At 50.0% G+C, this 21,412-nt stretch overlaps 1 protein-coding gene across 1 annotated transcript in view; it reads left to right on the forward strand.

Moving 5' to 3' along the window:
* Positions 1–21,412, forward strand: part of GABBR2 (gamma-aminobutyric acid type B receptor subunit 2) — a 340,230-nt gene that overhangs the window by 84,787 nt on the left and 234,031 nt on the right. The gene's annotated exons all lie outside the window — the stretch shown is intronic.

Below are 21,412 nucleotides of genomic sequence, written 5' to 3' on the forward strand. Positions count from 1 at the left end.
GGTCCCCTACCTGTCCCATCTGCGGTGCACCTTCTGAGACCTGACCCCATTTAACTTGGTGAGTCTGGATCTGAACCTGGGGGTCAGCTGGGTGGAGATGTGCTGTCTGGACCTGAGGCGGACAGCAGGGAGAGAGGTCAAGATTTGGGGTTACTGCCTGCAGCAGGTGGTTGATGCTGTAGTGGGGGGATGAAATTGCTTGGACACGCTGGCTGGGAAGACGTGCTTTGCCCAGCAGGGCGGGATGGGAGCTGTCCTGCCTTTCCATCCCCTGTGCCTCTTCTCCTAGCTGATTTGGGTATTGCAATGTGTATTTCCTGGAATCATTGAAGAGGGGAGAATGCAAGGTTTGCTTGGCTCTTCCTCTTCCTTTTGTTTTTTTCCTGAGGTTTTTTTTTTTTTTTTTTTTGTGAATGACTTCAGATACAGCCCGCGGGAGGAGGAGATAAACCGCTTCTGTGAAGCCACGGCTCATGTTCCCTCTGCAGTTACCAAGCAGGTGCCTGTCCCTTTCCCAGCTCACCTCCTACAATTCAGACCCCTGCCTCTGGGCATTCTCCACTCTGGTCATCTCTTGTGCTGTCCACTGCAGCCAGATTGAGCTGGCAGTTCTCAGTATGCCTTGTGGTCTGGTGTGTGTCCGGGGTTCACGGCTGCACCTCCTGGGGTCAGTGTGACTGTGCACCCCGGGTAAAACCCGTCACCCCCACTGTATGCTGTGCATTAGGGAGCTGGGCTCCATGCTCCGTGGGACAGAGGTGGCCCCTCTTGGTATAGCATTCGAGGTCATTGCTTGTGTCCCTCATCAAAGAGACCCCCCAAAAACCCCCTTGTCCCTTCTGTCCAGTGAGGGTGCAGGGAGAAAGCCGTCTGTCTATGAACCAGAGGGGCCTTCACTAGACACGGAATCTGTCAGTGCCTTGAACATCGACTTCCCACCCTCCTGAACCGTGAGGAACAAATGTTTATTGTTTGAGCCAGCTGAGGCTGTGGCCTTTGTCATAGCGACCCCAATTGAGTCTGACACAGGCCGTAATTCAGCCCCCATCAGGGAAAGGAAAGCCCTGGTCTTCTCACCCTGTGTTGACACTCTAATCGTCTACGTGTTTCTTGGAGGTTCGGTTGTGTTTTTCACTTTTTGCCCTTGTCCTTTAGGCCAAACCTTTCGGATCTCTTCTGGGGCAGAGCATTTTCTGCCAAAGAGGACGAAAGCACTCCCTGCAGATGGTGGGTTTCGAAGACTCAGCTCATGGTGAAGAGGCCGTGTGGCCCGATAGGCTGTGTGCTCTCCAGTCTCCCGGCAGCGGCTCTGCTGCTGAGCTCCCAGACCCTCTGTTTGAACAAAATTTCCTAGAAGCCCAGTGTGTAAAATCGGTAGAAGGAAACAGTGGTGGGAATCCAGAGCCCTGCCCTCTGGGGTCATATGTCTATGCCCGCTTTCAGGGGCCTCCTGGGGAACAGAGTTTGAAATCCCTAGGGTGGATTCCTCTCCGTCAAGACCCCTCCAGGAGTGAGCCCGTGACGTCTCTCCCCGCCGATCCGACAGCTGAGGACGCTTGTCTTATCTTATGCTTAGGTAGTCAAAATGGCACAGAGCCCAAGAGAGATGGCTCAGGTCTGCCCACTTGCAGGGTCGGGGAGCTGGCCGTGGCAACAGCAGGCTGGATAAGGAAAGAGTAAAACGTTTGTATTGGTGGGGTGGGGGGTGGTGGTGTTGTGCTGTGATCCAAGGGGGAAAACCCTGTCTATCAGACATGGCCTGGGAGTGGGCTCCAAGACTGAGGTGGGTGTGCGGCCCCTGCCCCTCAGGGTAACCGCATTCGTGATCCCTGGTTGTGCTTTTCCATCCGGGCATCCACCAGCCGCGTGGAAAAACACTGAAGGCACTGGAGGGGTACCCGCTGCCCATGCCCCTGGCTAGTCCAGGCCACTGCAGCGGAAAACGAAAAGACCATGTCCCCCTCCTGGCCCCGGGGTCGATCTGTTAACCCAGAGTCTGGCGATGATGATGCCCAAGTTTGGGAATTTGTGTTTCTTCTTGCACATGTGAAGTTTCAGTGTTTCAGTAAATAGTCATTAAAACTAGCGCACACAAAGAGACAACAATGCCACATTTTAATTTATTTATTTCAGCTGACTGCCTCAGCCGGCCTCCTCAAGGAATTCCTTTGTCCTGTAGCACATTCTACGTTAATACAACACATCTCCCCTTTTAGGTCCTGCTGATGCTAGAGAATGTGGCGCATTTAGTGTGGGTGTGGTCTCCGGATGAAATATTGCAGACTTTGTATCTGGGAAGTAGGTGATGCGCGTCCCCGAGCTGGGGAAAATTCAAGCAGTCCCGTTGTCTTAACAGTCAGAGAGCTTCCTCCTCCAAGAAGCCCATGCCGACACCCACAGTTGCCCTCACTGACCCTCCATCCCCTACAAAATCGTTAAGCGAGGCGGACGGATGGTGCCACCGAAGGTGCCTGGTTCTGTGTACAGCTGTTAGAATGATTTATAAGGGACTGCTCCTTCCTACTCCCCGCCATCTTGTGGGTCCTTCCCCTCCCCTTGCCTTCATTCTCGCTCAGGTCTCCAGCATATTGCTGGAACTCTCTTGGTCGGTCCCATCGCCCCAGGTGACTCAGGGATGCCTGCTGCCACGTCATCCGTGGTGCTCCCCACCTCCCATCCTCTATGAAGTCATGGGTCTGTGTCTGCCGAGCCGGGCTGGCTCCAAGCCCAGCTCCCCCTCTGCTGTCAGTGTGCCCTTGAGTTGGTTACTTAAACTCTCTGAGCTTCTATTTCCAAATCTGCCAAGTGGGGGGTGCTCCACCCATTCAGCTACCTTGAGGTGACATTTGTGAAGCATTGCGGGTTTCCCTGGGCACGTAGTGAGCCTCAGGAGCGGAGAGCTGTCAATAGGGTGATGTTTGCTATTGCTGTTGTCTCCCCAGTGGACGCTCAGGCCCTGTGGGTTGTCCCTGTCCCCCACAAAGTTGCTGGTTCAAAAATGAAATTCTGTGTGTTCTGTTGTGATGCAGGAGAATCTAGCACGTTCTTCCACTGATTTTAGAGCAGCGTGAATGGAGTCTTGACAGGGCGTGGGGGACTCCTGTCGGGGGTTCTGGGTGATTTCAGAGAAGCCACACACCTTGGATTCCCCTACAGTGCAGTGCGTCACTGGGCCCAGATGACCTCTGCGAGCCCTTCCTGGCCTGACCTTTCCTAGAATAGGAGTATCCGGGGGACTGAGCAGGGCATGGTGTGGGCCCTCAGCAGCAGAAGCTTGGGGAAGGCGAGTCAGCTTGGGATTTCCTGGAAAGCTCTGAGATGGGGGTCACCCCTTTCTTTGTGCCTGGCTGTGCTCCATTTTTGGGCTTTGAAGAGCAAAGCTACCGGTTCCCATGCCCACCACACTGGGATGCCTGGCCTCACATCCCAGTCCGCTGTGTCCCAGGGAAGGGTCTCGACAGAATCTGTGCAAAGGCCTCCCCAACCTGGGAGGCAGCTGGTGAAGGACATGCCTGGCACAATGCAAATCTGAGGACGGAGGCTGCATGGCAGGGTCGGGAAGCCTGGTTGTCATGTCAACAGATTGGCCCAAAATAGCGAGGGGCGGGCTCCCATATGGTGCCTGTCGTGACCATACCACTCGCTCCTTCCATGGCAGAGCCGCACTGGCCCAGGCTTCTAGAGAGGCACAAGTGGGGGGACTCGTGAGGCTATCCCGCTCTCATTGCCTCAGGAAGGACCCGACAGGGTCGGGACTGTCATGGGGTCTCCATCTTTGTAGAATGGGAAGCCCCAGGAAGGAACTCGCAGGCCAGTGTCCACCCCCTGAAGGCTGCCATGACTCCTTTTGTTCCCTGCTTGGGTGGCCAGCAAACAGCAAGTCGCCTTTGTGTGCTGGGGGCAGTGGGGGTCCTGAGCAGACTGCACTGACTAGAACTGGCCCAAGGTCAATGGGCTAGGAAGTGGGAGATTTGAAATGAGTCACCTGGCTCCGGAGGAGGGACCTTTGAATGTCATGCTACAGAGGTACTAGATATAGTGCTGTCCTTAGGGAGCCACCTTCCGTGGGCTTCCCTGGGCCATTCCATTCTGGAAGGTGCTTGGTTAACCCATGGAAAGGGCATTTTACCTGGCAGAGGCTTCCAGAATGAAGCAAGATGTATTGGGCTTGGCCAGGCATGGGGGAGGTAGAATGTCCTTTGGGCAGAAGTCACATGTGGTCCGAGGAGTTGGGGTCTGTTGCGGGGTGAGGGGGGCAGATGTCTGGGGCAGGAGGGTCTGCCCCAACTGGCTCAGCCCCGTGCCATCAGCACGTTCTTCTTCTCTGCTCTTGTCTCCAGGCAGAGACTAGACAGATAGGGCAGAGGGTAGCTGGGCAAGGAGCCTGCCGACCGCACACCAGCCTGCCCTTCACACATGGGGCCGTTTTGTGCTTCTGTGTATTCGCTCCGGAGTTCCATTTTTAGTTCTCTTTAGTTTCTTCATCCAGTACCATTTGGAGACCACTTTCCTGGCCTGGCAGAAAGCAAAGGCATGTGTTCTCTTTCCACACCTAGGCTCAGGGAGGAAGGAGGGATGGATTTCTCTCCCACTCTAAGATTAAAAAAATGAAGCCCAGGGTGAGGCCACGGAACCTGTCCTGGAAGGACAGTGATTGCTTCCCTGCTTGTTTATTTCAAATTGTGGCAAAACATACATAACATGGAATTTACCGTTTGAGCCATTTGGAATCGAACACTTGAGCACCATGAAGTACGTTCACGCTGTTTTGTGACCATCACTACTGTCTGTCTCTAGAATGCTTCATTTTCCCAAACCAAAACTCTATACTCATCAAACACCAAGTCCCCGTGCCCCTCCCCCACTGACCCCTGGGAGACACCGCTCTGCTCTGCTCTCTGTCTCCATGAATTTGACTCCTCTAGGTCCCTCATCTAAGTGAATCAAGCAATATTTATCCTTTTTTTATCTGTCTCATTTCACTTCCTTCTTGCTTTTTTTTTTTTTTTTAATTTGAAAAACAGCATTCAAATAATTTTTTTAAGGCTCAGGAAGGATCTGTTAAACCTAAAAAGAAAACAAAGTAAGAATTTCACAGCAAGGTTGCCACTCAGGGAAAAAAAAATCATATTTTTTCCTGCATGAAAATGAATAAACCCTGAAAAATTCTCCTATTTGGTTTGCAGGATTTATGAAGGTAATTTTTCTCTGCTCTCCACCTGTGAAAGGGCCCAGGAGGTCATGACAGGTATTTAAGGAGCAGCGTCCAGGGGAGGGGATGGTGTGGAGGCCATGGGAAGCCTGATGTTTTACCCTGTGTCTGGGCTGGGTGGAGGTCCTCTCCTGGTTAGAACTGGGCCCAGTTTTGGATAGTGGTTCTAGCAGGACCTACTTTGGAGACACCAAATGACCACCTTTAAAAGATCTCCCAGAACCTTGGAGCCTGGAGACCCTAGAAGCTGTCCCAGGACCAGGATCCTGAAGCTCAGAGACAGGAGGGGCCCAGTCCAAGGTCACCCAGCAGATAGCAAATAGGAGCCCAGGGTTTTAGTCCCAGGACAGGCTCTGCCCTGGGATTGGGCTGTGAATGGTAACAAAGACCCTTCAATGTGGATGTACTTCCAGGGCCCCTGAATGTATTAGTCCCCATCTAGCCTGGCCTGCCCTCTGCCCGGTGAGGAAGGAGGCTCATTAGACTTTTTTTATGAGAAGCTCAGGAGGGTAGAGACCTGTCCAGCAGACAGCAGCCCGGAACTGGCAGAAGAAGATGCGGACCAGGCCAGGGGCCCCTGGTTTGGCAGCTGCCCTGATATCCATACCCTAGCCCCTGGGTCCAAGGCTCAAGACCCTTCCTCCAGCTCACCAGGTTTCCTGCTTTTTTTTCCATCACCACCTGTGCTGTTCTGCCTCTGACGGGTCACCCTAACCTGGGGTGAGATCATCTAGAGGGTTCTCAGTCCCTCGGATGCTGGGATTCTGAGTGGCTGTTTTCATTAGCAGGGCTTGGATGCTTTTGGCGTTGGCAAGGACCTTTTCCCAAACTGTTACGGTTCTTAGTTGCTTTCACCTACAGTAGTGCCTTGGGAACGATAGCAGTGGTGCTGGTTTAATGCTGATTAAGATGATTGTGACTAATTCCCCATGATCTTCTCTGGGGTCTGCCCTCTGCTGCACCCCACGCCCCAAACTGGCCTCCTATGCTTTCTGTGACACCCCTGTCCTGCACACCCTCTCACCTTCTCTGTGCTCCCCATGTTCTCATCTGGGTGTTGGTCTCTGCTGGAAAGGGAGCTAGAGGCCCCAGCTCACTCCCTCGCCACCACCATCCCACACAGCCTGTCCCACTGCATTTTTCCTTTCAGCACTCATCATCATATAACAAATTTTACTGATCATTGCACTATCTAATGCTAACATTTGACTTGTCCTCCTTATTTATTTTCCCCTTCCCTGACTGGCTGGCCGGAATAGAAGCTCTCTAGGGGTGGGGATCTTGTTCCCTGCTGTGTCCCTGCCACCTATTACAGTGCCTGAGACATAGTAGCTGCTCAATAAATTAATGTCGACCGAGTGAGTGAACGCTCTTCTCACTGTGGGCCACCCTCCGCCAACCTCTCCATCTGGCTCATTCATTTCTCCTAGTGTTTCAAGACTCAACAGAAGCCCCTCCTCCTGTAGGATGCCTACCCTGATTCTTGGTCCCAGGTTCCGTGGCCTCTTCGAGGCCCCACGCTACAGCCCTTCTCAAAGCATGCCTTCCCATCCCCTGCTCCACACCATATGTAGCCCCATAAGTGCCCAAGGGTTAGGCCTTCTCAGCATCGCTTGCCTGTTTCACAAAGAAGGGAGGTGCAGGGCATGAGCTCCCCATCCCGGCTGGGATGGGCTGCCCTCTGAGGGCCTGCACCTGCCTCCAGGCTTCCAAATTCTGCTGCTCTTGGTGCTTTGTCAGCCACCTGGTCAGGGGTCTTGTAAAGGGGCTTCCTCAGAGGGGGTCACACTCCTAAATGCACCGATCCCAAATTGTTGCCCCAAGAGGAACCTTTCCTGGGGACCTGCCCAGTGAATTCCCCTTATGGAACCTCCCACCAGCTCCGATCAGGACTTCCTCCCTGTACTGGAATTCAGAAGAATTCCTTCTCCCAGAGCCTCCCTGCCTCTCTTCTCAGTATTTGGTGTGGTCTGTTTTTTGGGCTATCTTTGCAGCTAGGCTTCTAGCTGAAGCCCCTTTGCATGCCCTCTTTAGGCAGGGAGAAGCTTCCCCTCCTTCAGAGTCTGGGGGCAGCCCCAGGCACTGGCCTGGGTGGGCAGTGTCATGTGGGCTTGAAGACCACTTAGCAGGATCTCAGCTGTGATGGGCGGCAGGCAAGGATCAGGTCCCAGGGATGCAGGCCTGGGAAAGCGTGTTAGGACTTCAAACTTGGAGACACTGGGGTATGGGAACAAAGTGTTGTGACGGGGACACAGCTAGGCCCAAGGCTGCCTGTGCAAATAGGACCCCTGAGGTCAGCTTCCGCGTGAGGTCAGCACTGCACCTGTGAAGTCAGGCGGCCATGACGGGGATGCTGGGGGAGCTGGCCAGGAGTGCCCAGGCATTGGGGAAATTGTCTCCGGAAAGCAACTCTGGAGACAGGTGCCTGCAGCAGAAGTGAAAGGTTGTGTGACAGAACTGAAGAATTGGAAAGTCCCCGAGTAAAGTCCCCTGGTCACAGTGGCGTGTGACAGAGGCCCAGCCTCCATCCATCAGGCGGGGGAATGACCGCCACGTCCCCAGCTAGAGGCCAGGAGAGGCAGATAATTAACTCCGGCTGAGTTGCTGCTGACGGAGGACGGGTCTCCTGACTGATGTGCGTGGCTGTGGGCCCAGGGGGTGACGATCCCGCCGGGGCTGCAGTCACCCCTCACCTCCAAGTGGGCGTCCAGTGAGTGAGTGAGCGAGCGCAGGTCCGTGTCAGGCCACAGACCTCCGGGGGGCCCTGAGGGACAGGTCTGGCTGTGTCCCAGGAAGGACGATTGGGCTTAAATGTGGCTCCCCAGGGAGTCAGTGGAGCTAGCAGCCAGCCAGCCCCTAACCTGCACCCAGTCCGGTGCTGGACTCAGCAGCGCCCCCAGGGTCCCGTGTTCTCTCCTGGCTCCTTGAACTCACCCCCAGGTGGTCCCAGGTGCACAGGGAACTGGAGGAAGCTGGGACTCCCCTCTCCCTCTGCGGTTTCCCTTTCTCTACTTTTTCCATCTGACCTTGCCCTCAGCCCCTGTAACCACCCAGCCTCTGCTCCTGCCATCTCCTGCCTGGACCGCCCCCCGCTGGCCTCATGAGCCATCATCCCCTTGCCCAGGCTCTCTTCCTCCTCTCAGTTATATCCTTCAAGTGACGGGAATGGATGTTTTCCCGGCTCAGCTCTGATGATGTTGTGATCAGGTTAAGCCCTTTCAAGAAGCCCCCTGGGTTTAATAGGTATGGAACTTTTCTGTTTGCCATGATGGAGACATTCCGGAAATAGATAGTAATGATGGTCACACCACATTGTGGGTGAACTTCATGCCACTGAGTTGTATGCTTAAAAATGATGAAAATGGTCAAACAAAACCAAAGTTCCCTGGGGCCCCCAGAATAGGGTGCAGCCCCGCATGGGGGGAGCTCAACCCCCCTTTCTAATCCATCTCTCATTTGTTTCACCCTCCCATGGGGTCCTCCAACCCAGAGAACCACTTGCTCTTCCCAGGACGGACCCCATTTTTCCTGTCTCCTTGTCTCTCCCTGTGGAATTTTAAGATTAGAGTCTTTTACTAATTTAGCCCTTTACTTGGTGAAATAATCCTTTCCAGAGCCTCTCCTCCTGCAGGCTTCTGCCTGAACACCCACAGGGACAGGCAGCCCGCTGTCTTCCCAGGCATTTTCCCCATTTCTGGACCGCTCGAATTGTAAGAGGCAGAGGCAAGGTTTGGAGCATAACAGCCTGGTTTTGCATCCCAGGATCAGGACTTAACTAGTCATGCGACCTTGAGCTTGTCAGTTAAGCTCCCTGAACTTGTATGTTTCTCCTCTGTTAAGTGAGGGATAATGTTGGTATCCTTTCCAGAGGGTCATGGCAAAGATTAAATGAGATCCCCTAGGAAAGGTGAAAGAGATCACACATGTAAAGAATTTAGCATGGTGCCAGGCATATACATCAGTGCTCAAGAAATGTGAGTTTGATTTGGATACATTGAACCAAAATCTGGCTTTGAGCATGAATCAAAACACAGATTGTTAGGGCATGAAGAAATCGGAGACATGAACTGTGGTAGTTATTAGTAGGCTCTCTGACATCTAGTGCCCCTCTCCCACTGGCCAGGCTGCACTTGGTCCCTGAAACTTTCTCGGGTCAAGGCTGGCCAGTGAATTCCATTTCATTGTTGGTTGAGTCCCTGGAGAATTTTCTTTTTCCTTCTCCTTTGGTAGCTGACAGCATTTAGATGGTGGTGGTTCCATCAGTTTGGACCCCTGAGTTACTGTGATGCATCGAGCCCCCCTCAGTGAGAGAGAAATCATTTTTTCTGGAATGCCCTACTGAGATTTGGGGTTGTTCCATTGAAATTTGTTCATGGTTGTTGACACATCATAGCCTAACCTCTCCCGACTGATGAATCTGCTAACTCGACCTTCCTGTTATTTTATAAGTGAACGTCAGTGGAGAGGAGGTCCCAGGGCGAGGCCACCGGCCTGGCCCCACCCTGTGCAGGACCGAAACCTGTGCTCCCGGAGCTGGATTTATTCTTCCTTGCTTCTCTTTGCTCCTTTGTCTTCCCCATCACTGGGTCCCATCAAGGAGCCTGTTGAGACTGACCCATTCAGAGCGCTCAAACCAAATCTTGGAACAGCCTGACCACTGAGCTCCGATCTGGGCACGTGTTTTTTCTGGGGCCGCTGGGTCAGGTTGCTCAGCAGGCCTCACATCTGGACCGTGGCCACCACCTCCTATCTGTTTTCCTCCCCCCACCCCCACCCCCACTCTGGGGCCTCCTTCCCCTACCCCGGCCTCCAGAGACATCTGTGTAAAGCTGGTTTCCTTTTCTGCACCCCCCAGATTTAAGTCCTACAGGGCTTCCTGCTGTCCAAAGGAAAGAAAGCACACCCTGCCTGGTGTCCACGCTTCCCCAGGGCGCCTGCTCACCCCACCCATCCCTTCTGCAGCTCGAGCTCCTGCCCCAGAAGCAAATGCTCCGTTTCTCCTGCGTGCCGGGCACTTCCCCGTCCCAGGCCTTCACTCACGCTCCGTCTCAGCCCGCTGGGCCTCCCCGTCGCCTCTGTCTCTTCTATACCTTTCAGGGCTCAGCCAGAACAGACCTCCTCTGAGAAGTCAGGGCAGAATATGTCAGGGTGACTTGAATAGCCCTTCTTTTTTGCATGACTTGTGTCTCTGCTGTGGTTCCCACTCTTACCTGCCTTGTGTTCCAGCTTTTTGTTTCCGTCTCCTTGCTCACTCCCTGGTGGCCGAGAACAGCCCCAGCACCTGCCACAGGCCCTGGCTCTTCACCCTCCCCACCCCCCGCCGGCCCCATGAGTATGACAGGAGCAAAGGAGCGCTCCGTGACTGGTCCACCCCTCTGCTGTGGCCCGCACCACATTTTACCGAACAGTTCCAGTGTCTCTCACCTCCCCTGGCCTGCACGTCTCAGAGGGCAGGGACCGAGCCTTACCCCTTCACACCTCCCGCCCTCCTTCAGCAAATGGCCAGCCAGACAAGCACGCTGTGGAGACCTGTGTGGGGCGGAGAGCGGCCGAGATGGCTCGGTGGCACGCCCCCAGCGTGCGGTCCCCCTTAACAGGTGACTGGGCCCCCATCCCCAGGGGAAGGGCTGACAAATCATGACACTTGTGCAGACCTGTGGGAAGGAGCACCCCCCCACCACCATTGTCCCTTCCCCCTCGCCCCTCCTGACAGGCAGCCTGCCTATGCCTCACGTTCGTGACCCTGACTTTTAAGACCGTGGCCCCTGCCTCTGCGGGGGAGGGAACTTATGGTGAGCTCCCCAAGAAACGCGGTGTGTATCCACCAGTCTGAAAAACCCTGTGTGACTTGGGTAGATGGCTTTCCCCGTGCAGAGGAGGGACGCAGGCTATGGCTCCATCATTGTCACATAACACCGTCTGCAGCTGGCCGAGAATGCAGAGTGACAGCTTCAGGGAGAATACAGAAATGCCAGTTTTTCTCAGAATCCAGGATGGACAGTCTGGCTCTCTGGAGGCTTTGAGAAGCAGATGGTCTGTCGATCACCCCAAGGAAAGGGTGTGAAAAACTCAAGATGGCTGGAGTTAATAAGCTCTTTGGGACAGAGATGAGGGTGGGAATACTCTTCTTTCAGGCTCTATCCTCCCTCGGGGACTGTGTCCACCACGCGGCACAGCCTGCCCAGCCGGTCTGTACCAAACACCTGTTTGGAACCAGGCCCTTTGCTGGATGGAGGGGGACTAAGACAGCCCCAGCGCTGCAAATCTGGGCTGTAGGTGGGTAAGTCTCTTCAGTTCTGGTTTGACATCAGTCTCCTGCATGAGAAAAGACATATTTTAAATGCACAGCACGCTTGCTTTCTCCTTTTTCCAGTCATTATCTTTTTTGTCTCTCTTTAAAGTTTCACCTCTCTCTCATAGTTTTCCAGGTGTTTTGATTTCTTCCATTTCAAAATTTTTCCAGCGGGTGGTTGGGAATGTTTATTAGTCGAAGCCGTCTAACGGCCGTCACAGACACTCCCATATGCCAGTGCTTCCACGTAGTAAGACTATTCCTTGCTCATGTCATAGTCATGTGCAGGTCAGAGGTGTGTTGGTTGGGTGCTCTGGGGAGCAGGTGCCCTGGGAAAGGTCCGGGGTGGGGGAGGGAGCAGAGAAAGGCAAGTCAGGTCCTCTAACTGGGGGCAGATGTGACCCCGTGAAAAGCGGGGTACGGAGGAAGCACGGTGGGGGAGAAGAGGCCCAGGCAGCATGGTGGCTCTGAGAAATTCCCAGCCAGACCAGAGACTCCAAGCTTGCCTGCTGTTGAGACTTGTGCTAGCCAGTAACAGGGAGCCCTGATTCCACCACCTCCTCAGCCAGGGGCCGGGTTGCCTGGCTTGAGTGGGGCATATTCCAAGGGCACAGCTCCCAGAGACTGTCAGCTCTTGAGACAGTCCTCCGTGTGACGTTTCTCTTGAAGTGGCAGTGCACTGTCTATGACGGCCACAAGGATTCGGGGGTGGTGGAGCTCCCTGGAGTCTTCCCCACTCATACCGTGGCTGGAACAGAGAGCACCAAGCCCCCGTGGAGGGGCTTTCTAGGCCAACCCTGGGCAGAGAGTACATCACCTCGCTCACCGGCCATGACGCAAAGCTCCGTGGTCACACATGATTGTGGCAAAGGCTGCAGAATGTAGTGTCGCTGTGTGCCCAGGGAGGAAAACATCACAGATACTCTGGAGCGGGGATTCGATGTCCATATCCTGACTCTGCCTCTTCCTCACTGTGTAATTCTTTGTGCAAATGACTCACCTCTCTGACCCTCAATTGCTTCATCTATTAAAATAAGAATAATAGAAAGACATACTTCACAGTGCTGTTGTGAGGAGTAAGTGTGTTAATATATATAAAGAAATGAGCCTAGTACCTGGTACAAGTAAATGCCGTTATTATTATCACTCCTAGTGATAGGAGTGATAGTATGTCAATAGATGTGTTTCTTGAGTATCTACTTTGTTCGAGGAATTTTGTGCATCGCGGGGACCTACTCGTTTCTCCTAGCACTTAATACAGGCTCAGAAGATGTCTGAATGAATGAATTTCCATGGAAAAACAACACAGTGTTTAATTCAGTTGGCCATGGTGCTGGGCTAATTTTAAACATGATTTCGCGATAAGAAATGTGAAGTCCTGTTCTTCAGCTCAGAAAGTCAATCCCAGAAGAACAGAACGAGAAAGATTTAACACGGTTGCAAAAGCAGGCTGAGTGTGAGAAGCTCACTGGTTAAAAAAACGATGTCCTGTCTTTATAAAAATAATACATGCATTTAGAAAAATTTTTGAGTAAAACAAATAGGTACAAGGAAGAGAGTAAAAAAAAAATCATTCAAAATCTCACCATTTGGGGGGCGCCTGGGTGGCTTAGTGGGTTAAGCCTCTGCCTTTGGCTCAGGTCATGATCTCAGGGTCCTGGGATCAAGCCCCGCATCAGGCTCTCTGCTCAGCAGGGATCCTGCTTTCCCACCCCCCTCTGCCTGCCTCTACCTACTTGGGATCTCTGTCTCTATCAAATAAATAAAATATTTTTTAAAAAACAAAATCTCATCATTTTTAACATTAGAGGAGTCTCATTCCAGACAGGTCGCCATGCATATGTTACGCGGAGAGAGATGGACCGAAATAATTTTATAACAAGATCATTATTATGTGCTCTTTAAAACTGACAACTTTTACTTTTTTGAAGGCCACAGGAGAAAATAAGGAAATACAATTTCTCCTCATTACACAATTTTGATCCACTACAGAAAATCCCGATTTCTAAAATATCAAGGGTAATAGAAGACAATGAAAAGCAGTGAGGTTTGAGTCCTGGCTTTTAAACTCCAGTTTTCAATGTTAGATGAAATCAGTCCAAATTTTCCTGTGGAAGAAAAGGAAATTTGCAATCCTACAACTCCTTTTTCCTTCTCCTCTTTCTGGAGTTTTATGTTACGTTAATTTCTTCACTTTGCCGGTTGTTTACTGTGAGATGGGTGCAGTACTCAGAATTGCTCCTTGTTAGCTACAAGCCTCTGTTCCTGAGATTTGGGTTTTGAGTCATGTTTTGGTTGACTACATTTCTCATCAAGTAGTCTTTTTCTCCCCCCCATCCCCAACAAGAAACTTTCATAGATGTTTTGTTACTAAGATTATGTGTACTAATTTAGTAGTTTTTTGTTGTTGTTGTTGTTTTTACCGACATTAAGGTCTGTGTAAAGTAGGTGCCAAATACAAGGACTGCATTCTAAGGTCACATTAATAGAAGTCCATGCTCAGAATGTGGGAGGTGATCATTTCGTTCGGTTTAGTATTGCATCTAGGCATGCTTTGAACAAATGAATAAGGAAAATACAACCCACTGGAAAAATGGCAAAGTCCCTGGTCCCAAAAAAAGAAACAAAACACCTATAAACATATGAAAAGATGGCTATCCTCTTAAGCCATCAAGAACAGATAAATTGAAATGACATCAGTATGTACAAGATTGGCAAAAATCTAGAGCTGGTGCCCTGGGAAAGGGCAGGGATGTGGAGAAGGGAGACCTCTTGAACACTGACAGTGGGAGTGTCAATGGATAAAATCACTTCGAAAAAATGTGGGAAATAAATGTGGATTTAACGATTCCATTTCCAGGTTTAGATGCTAGAGGAGCTCTGCACATATGAGCGAGGGGACACATATAGACATTTTCAACCATCTTATTTATGACAGCAACCAAACAAAATACGGGTAACAATCCAAGTGTCCCATCAACAGGGCAAGGAACAGATAAAGCATGGCATAATCCTACCTGGGAATACTACACAGCTCTAAAAATGAATGAACCGCCGTCATGTTAGGCCACAAACATCTCACAAACAATGGGAAGCCATACAGAGGTTTTCAGTTCAAGTTTCAAGCAAAATATACAGCCCGATTCTACATATATATATATATACACATTCAAAAACAAGTAACATTATATGATATAGCATTTAGGAAACATAAATGTGTAATGAAACAATAAAGAAAAGCAAGAAAGGGGCACCTGGGTGGCTCAGTTAGTTAAGCATCTGCCTTCAGCCCAGATCATGATCCCGGGGTCCTGGGATCGAGCCCCGCATCGGTCTCCCTGTTCAGCGGGGAGTCTGCTTCTCCTCCCTCTCCCCCAGTTTGTGTTCTCTCTCTGTCTCTCAAATAAATAAATAAATAAAATCTTTGAAAAAAGAAAACCAAGGAAGGCTAAATCCAGACTAGGGGCACCCGCCGAGTGAAGGAGTGGGATCAGCAGGGTGACCACGTAAGCTTCCGCACAAGCTGGCTGTTGGGTATACTGGAGGTTCCTATGACTATTTTTTATATTTTATGTAAGTTGTATGTGTATGGTATAATCTTTTCTACAAGTGAAATATTTCATAATGATGTGTTTTTATTTAAAATAGAACAGTGCTCTGAAGTGACACTGCTTGGGATAGAATCCTCACCCTTTTTGTGACCTTGGACGGGTTATTTAACTGCTCTGGTGCTCTATTTCCTTCTCAGTGAGGCTGGAAATCATACTAGTGTACCTGTCTTATAACAGTATTGTCATGGATATGGTGATTCACCTCAAGTTCTGAGTACCGTGCCAAACACAGAGTGAGTTCACGATTCAGGTTAGCTGGTGCTCCTTTTCTGTCTCTTTATCTGTGGGGCAGATAGTGGAACTGGTTGGGGGGGTTGCATCCTAGAAATGTCTGTCCTCTGAAGCCTCTGCTGAGGATGACCACAGATGGAAAGGCTGTTACATCACATCCTATGGAGATGATTAGAAGAGTGAAGGGTCATTTGGCCTGAAAGTCTCTCCTAGAGTCAAGTCAGTCTGCCTGAATTTAGGTGTCTGTAGGGCTCTCGTGGGAATGGAAGACTGTACGAATTCTAAAAGGCTCCAGAACAGGGGTGGGCAAACTATGTCCCATGGCTCAAATCTGACTGCCACCTGTTTTGGTAAATGCAATTTTACTGGAATGCAGCCAGGTTCGGTTTTGGTTTTTTTTTTTTTTTTTTTTTTTTTTTAAATGTATTGTCTATGGCTGCTTCTATGCTCCAAGGGGTTGACAAGTTGCAACAGATATCACATGGTCCCCAAAGCCTAAAATATTTCCTGTCTGGCCCTTTACGGGAAAAGTTTGCTAACCTCTGCTCTAGGATGAGAACTTAAGTGTTAAAGGAGGGTGATTTTTAAGACTTTCTAAGAAGCAGAGCTGGCTCACCAAGGACCCCTACGCTCTCCGGTTCAGGAGTGAGACTCCTTTCACTGGAGGGATGTAAGCAGATGCTGACTGCTCCTAGAGCAGGGCTACAGAGGAGGACTTTGTATCTGGGACAGGTTGGACACATCAGTGTTTAAATTCTCCTTCAAGTCTGAAATGTACAGAGTAATTCTCAGTTTCAAATTGGTCGTTATTAGCTCTGACATTTTCTTGGCATTTTTACATTTTAACTCTCAGCAACATTTGCTTTGAAATTTTGAAGTCAAAGAAAGTATTTAAATTCTTTAAAAATGAGATTTTAAGTGAGAAATGGAATGTATTCCAGAGTTCTACTTTTTCATTTAAAAAATGGATTTGCATGGCTTTTGGATCTAGTCCCCTTCATAGGTGCTGAATTTTAAGAGCCTGTATGTGCCAATTATGATTTCTCTGTGACAAGTGCGTCCTTACTGGAAAGGAGGAGCCATCGGAAATGAAATTCGAGGCAGGGAGTTTGGGGGCAGTGAGCTGCCGTAGGTGTGGTATCCATGGAAGGCAAAGAGGAAACATACCGGAGAGGAGCAGGAAGTGGGGGCCGGGGAAGCAGTAGCTTCTGAGGGCCTACTATGTGCCAGAGCCCATGTCCAGGTTGCAAAACTGCAGATCAGAGGCAGTGGCCCATCATCGATAAGCTTTGAACTTCTGCATCAGAGTGTGAGCGGTGGGAGGGTTCTAGTTGGCGAGGTGGGGAAGTCTGAGAACATGGTAAAGCCCATAGCTTTCTTCCAGGACACGAGAACCCCCGTACAGGGGCTCTGAGAGCAATTCATCAAAAGCCAAAGCACTCAGAGACAACTTGCCATAAACAGTTTCTCAGAATGATAGTTTTGCCCAGTGACCAGCTCACTAAAAGCCATTTGACAGACACCTTAAATGGAGTAGAGAAGCTTTGGCCTCTCCCCGGCTCATGTAAGGGATGGTCTGAAGTCTGCAAGAAGAGGATCTGCAAGAAGAGGACGGTAATACACAGGCATTCGGGGGACGTCTCTGGGTGCAGCCTTTAGGAGGGACTGAAATGTGAAATACAGGTGAAATTGACTTTCACCGGAGCCGGAAGGACGAATCCTCCTGAAATGGCCGAGTGAAGTGTCTGTGAGGAGTCCCTCAGGAAACTCACACTTAGAGAAATTCCCCTGGTGATTTGGCAAATTGATTATCAGCCAAACCCATGTGCAGTGGGTCAGCTTTGAGGGAGCGTGCTCAAGCAACTGGCTCACTGAGCCTCGCCTCTGGGGCACTTGCCTGCCCTTCCTAGGCCAAAGACAAAAATCATACACCGGCAAGAACCTCTGGGGTCCTTCCCTCCCTGGTTTCCAGGCACTTCATGCTGCTAGCAGTAGAATCCCTTTCTCCAATTAAGTAGCACAGGGAACCTGGATGCTGAAGACAGGAGAGATACACGGAGAGCTCTGGCTGAAGTGAAGGCAGAGAGCCCAGAGGCCCCCTCGCTGGCTCCACGTCTCTGCTGGGTCCTAGGTGCCCAAGGGGCTCAGCCTGACAAGTTCCAAGCTGGTCTAGCCACAAAGACTCAGCTTTGGTTGGCTGGAAAGTCTCTCTAATTAGGACACTATTGGTACCAGGCACAAAGATACAGTATCAGAAATAAAGACGAGGAAGCATAGCTGCTAAAATGGGACAGATAGGTCCGTGTGATTCTTATTTGCTAGTCGCTATCAACGTGTTCCCTGCAGGGCAGCCGAAATAGTGTGCTTGGTGTCCAGGAGGCGGCTTATCCTGCCTCAGGTCCACAGCACTGAAGCTGGAAGCAGTATCCTGGGGGAAGTGGTCCTTCCCAGAACACTGCTAGCTTTAACATCCTGTTGGCCTGGTGAGGTGAGTTCAGATTATTGAGAACCTCTGAACTGGGACTCGTGAAAACCCTTTCCCAGTCCTGATAGGACTGTGACCTCTGGTCCTCGGTGTGCATCCGAAAATGAGGATACAGGGCTGGCTAGATGAGTGATGCCCACGTGTTTGGATTTCACACATCAGTAAAAGCTAACTTAGAGCGCAGCGTGGAAGGGCCATGGAAGAAAAACTTAGATTAAAAAAAAAAAAACCACATGATTTATTTTGGGGGCTTCTGGGTGGCTCAGCTGGTTAAGCATCTGCCTTTGGCTCAGGTCATGATCTCAGAGCCCTGGGATCAAGCCCTGCATCGGGCTCCCTGCTCAGCAGAGAGCCTGCTCCTCCCTCTGCCTGCTGCTCCCCCTGCTCCTCATCACTCTCTGAAATAAAATCTTTAAAAAAAAAAACAAAACACGTTATTTTGTCACATCAGGACACTAAGAACAAAACCCTCCCATCATCTGTAATTTTATAACAAAACATTTCAGTATCACAAAAACTAGGAAGGATCTATAAATTAAGGATGGTTTTTAAAATGGAATACACTTATCTTTAAGGAAAACCTCACTCTGTTATTCTTACTTTTCTCCTTTTACTGCACCGTGTGAGTTTCCTGTTGCTGCCCTAACAGAGGATCGTAGATTTCGTGGTTTACGCCACAACCTCGCTCACAGGGGTCAGACGCCCGGGCACTGTGTGATTGTGTTGGGCCCTCTGCTCGGGACTTCAGAAGGTGGAAAATCAAAGTGTTAGCTGGGCAGGATTCTTAACTGGAGGCTCACCTGGAGAAGAGCCAAGTCTTTTTGATTGTAGGACTGAAGCCCCCGTTTCCTTGACCTGTGGCCCCCTTCATCTTTGAGCCAACAGACACACTGAATGTATCTCGTGCTTGGAACCTCTGATTTCACTCTGGCTACCAGCAGAAAAGATCTCTGCTTTTCAGGGCTTGTGTGATTACATAGTTCACCTGGATAATTCTTTGAGGTCAGCTGATAAGAAACCTTAATATCTGCCCAGGTTTTGCATGTAACATAATTATTCGTGAGAGTAAGAGCAAAGGCACAGGTCATGGGGGCCAAAATTCTGCCGTCCACACCCAGCCTGGTGAAAACGGAGTCAAATAAACATTTGCAAACATTAGAAGGTTCCATCAGTTCAAATACTGGTTGTCAAATATTCTCCTGTTCTTGAGCTGACATTCAGAAGCTGTGTATTTGTGAGAAGTCAGGACAATATCATCATTACAGAATCTTGCCCAGACAAGGGGCCGGGGAAATGTTTGCAGAGCAAACAAGTAAGTTCGTTGTTGCTAATATTATGTTCATGCAACTTTGATTATAAATCTTGCAGTATTATATTATCATTGTCATTAGCTATAGATTAGAAAACAAGCTAAAATCGTTACAGGAATGTATTAAAATGGGAAATGATTCAGGAAATCATGGTAGAAACCATTAAAACATGACCTGCTGTGTTATATCTGCCGTGTTGTGCTGAGGTTGGAGAATGTGGCTTTCAGTCAAGGAATGGGGACATTAACTAGAGGGCCCCAGGAAACAATAAGAACTTAGTTTTTCTTCTCTCCCTTCCCCCTTCCTTCCCACTCTTTGTTTTTCTCTCTCTCTTTCTTTCTTGGCAAAAAAATTTGGCATGGTCATTTTTAAAATTAAATTTAACTTTTAAAGTGACATTATTTCCCAAATCTCTGCAGGCTGCAATCCAGCACCCTTGCGTGGCCCCTCAGCCCTTGTCTAGGCCCTTTGCTGCCATCCCCAGGTGTCCAGAGCTCAACCCCTCTCCTCCCCCTGCTCAGGGGGCATCAGATGTGATAAACAGTGACAAAAATCTTGCCTTCAGGGGATTACATTCTAGTCAGGAGGTCAGTCAATCTACAGGCAACAAAAAACAGGATGATTTCAGATAATTTTAAGAACCGCCTTAGGGCAATAAATAAGGTGGCATGTTAGGGTGAGGCTGGTGGTGGGGGACATTTTGGATGGGGGACAGTGATGAGGTCTGTGAGGAGGTAACAGCTATGCTGAGACCTGGATGATAAGAAGGAGTGAATCATGCTGAGAACCAAGGGAATATTGTTGCTGGCAAAGAAAACAGCAAGTGCAAAGGCCCAGAGGCAGGAAGGAAATTGCTTTCCATTTTAAGGAGCAGAAAGGAGGCTGGATGAGCTGTAGTTGATGAGCAAGGGAGAGAGTCGAGGGAAGAGAGGTCAGAGTGGGAGGCCGGATTGGACCTTGTGGCTTCTTGTATCCATGATGATAGGGAGGGTTCAGACTCTGATATCAAACTTGTAAATAATAGAAAACAGTTATTAGATAACCAGTTAGCCTAACACCTAGAGCCTCTTCTAGCTTCCCTGCCTAAGAGTCATCTAACTGGGGAAATTTAAGCCCTAGACACTTTATAATTCTCTACAACTGACATGATGTGCCAATCTGTAGGGATTTTCTTTTCTGTCTCCAAAGGTTTCTTTTATTGCCCTATAGGACATTAACCAGTTTTGTACCTGATTTGGCAATCTGACCTTATTCTTACTTTTCCTTCCACTATAAAAATCCTGGTCTCTCAAGTTTCCTTTTGAATCTGTTTTGTCATCCTGCAGATCCCCTTGTTAATGAGTTAAATAAAAGCTTGACATGTACCCCATCTCAGTTTTCATGAGCATTATGTTTTTAACTTTTTGAGACTCAACATTCTGCTGAGGCGGTGGGCTTTAAGTGCACGGAAAGCAAGATTGCCAGAAGGACTGGTTTATGTTTTACACAGCACCCCCCAGAAGGCGGCTGGGTGGTGAGCAGGCTTACCCGGACCCCCAGGGAAACAAGAAGCCCAGCCTAGGCACCACTGCAACTATGCAGGGAAGAGATGATGACACGGCTTGAGTGATGGAGGTGCAGGTGGAAGTCAGTAACATTTGAGGACATTTGTCCGGGTTCATTTCCATATTGGGTTGCTGGGATCTGTTTTACGGCTCAGGTTTCCACTCTACAATGCAAGCACCTGGGCAGGGGGCCGGGTACAACTTGTATGTTACCTAAGTACCCAGCCCCGGACTAAACACGACAGTGCGTGGCAAGTGTTTGCTGAGCGAATTCTTCCTTCTAGATTTTCCTCCTCCTCCTCTTCTTTTTTTTTTTTAAAGATTTTATTTATTTGTCAGAGAGAGAGAGGGAGAGAGAGTGAGCACAGGCAGACAGAATGGCAGGCAGAGGCAGAGGGAGAAGCAGGCTCCCCGCCGAGCAAGGAGCCCAATGTGGGACTCGATCCCAGGACGCTGGGATCATGACCCGAGCCGAAGGCAGCTGCTTAACCAACTGAGCCACCCAGGCGTCCCGCCTCCTCCTTTTCTTCCTCCCCTTTTTCCTCCTCCTCTTCTTCCTTCTTTTTTTATTGTGATAAATTATGCAGAACATAAGATTAACCACTTTAACCATTCGTTAAGTGCACAGTGGAATGGCATCAGGTACCTTCCCTTGGTTCTCAGTGACCATCACCGCCATCCATCTCCAGAACGTTCCCATCCTCCCCGTTAAACACTGATTCCCCAT

Source organism: Mustela erminea, chromosome 12 (genome assembly GCF_009829155.1).
Source record: "Mustela erminea isolate mMusErm1 chromosome 12, mMusErm1.Pri, whole genome shotgun sequence".
Lineage (NCBI taxonomy): Eukaryota > Metazoa > Chordata > Mammalia > Carnivora > Mustelidae > Mustela > Mustela erminea.